The sequence below is a fragment of the Arachis ipaensis genome, chromosome B10, assembly GCF_000816755.2.
Source record: "Arachis ipaensis cultivar K30076 chromosome B10, Araip1.1, whole genome shotgun sequence".
Taxonomy (NCBI): Eukaryota; Viridiplantae; Streptophyta; class Magnoliopsida; order Fabales; family Fabaceae; genus Arachis; species Arachis ipaensis.
This window is the reverse complement of record NC_029794.2, coordinates 47,187,216-47,188,484: the sequence shown is the minus strand read 5'-3', so window position 1 is coordinate 47,188,484 and position 1,269 is coordinate 47,187,216.

Genomic DNA, 1,269 nt, shown 5'->3' with positions numbered 1-1,269 from the left:
CGGTTCGATGTAATCTGTGAACCGACTGGTCCTATGGTGCTCCCAGTAAATGCATGTCTTGGGTGTTCCAGCAGCATTTGAATATTGGATCCAATATTCAAAAAATACATGCAATAGGTATCGAACCCATGCCTCCTTACTAGGCTTCAATAAAGAATGCCACCAAGCTAATGCTTTCATTTGTAAATCTATGTGTTAATTATTTTATATATTATATAGATAGCCTAAAAGACTAAGAAGAGGGGCAGGTGGGGCTTTAAAGGCACATAAGTCGTGACAACCTCAGCCACTGACCAGCCAATACCATTGCTCACCAAACTATACATTATACAATACAACTCAGCAAAGGAAAAATTAGGATCCAACAAAACACAAACTACATAACATACTTATTATCCACCTTCCCATTTGTCACCCCTCATCATCTTATATATTACACCTTCGCCACAACTGAATTATTTTATATTTATTTAATTTAATTTTAGTTTTATAATCAATTTTTTTAATTATTTAAAATTTATAGAATTATTAAAATAAGTATAAAATATTTTAATATTTACATTTACATATTAAAATGTTAGTAAAGATATTTATTTTAAATTTTTTACAGTATTAAATTAGTAGGTCTTCGAAGATTTCGACTTAGGACTAATTAGTAGGGACATATAAGCATTACCACTAAATTTCACATGATAAATTAATGGAGGAACATAATGTGTTCATCATTTACTATCTTGAAGGACCAAATTGGTACTTTATTTTTTTTTCAAGGGCTAATTAATCTGAAGTCGAAAATTTTAAGGACCTAATTGTCACTTTATTCAATTTTTTACTATTTTATATTTTTTATTTACGTACAATCGGTTCTATTGGTTCAACCAGTGACCCACCAGTTGAACCAGTGACCCAGTAATCCAATAATTTGACCGGTTTGATCACCGGTTCGGTTCTGACAACTATGATAATAGTCATTCAACCAAAATTTCAGTTGCAATATCAATAATGGTTAAACCATTTAAAATTTTAAATCGTGATTTTTAATTTAAGTTTAACCAATTTTTTAGAATATAGTGAACCAATTAATGTGTTGGGCCAAGTGTATATTGTGTCTACTCTTTCTATATAATTTTGTTTTATTGGGCCTACTCTTTCTATATGATTTTTATTATTTCTTTATTTTTTAAGTTCTCTCTCAATTTCTATCTCTTACATTGTTAAAATGTCTATTAAAAAAAATAAAAAATAAAAATTTAAAATTATATTGACACT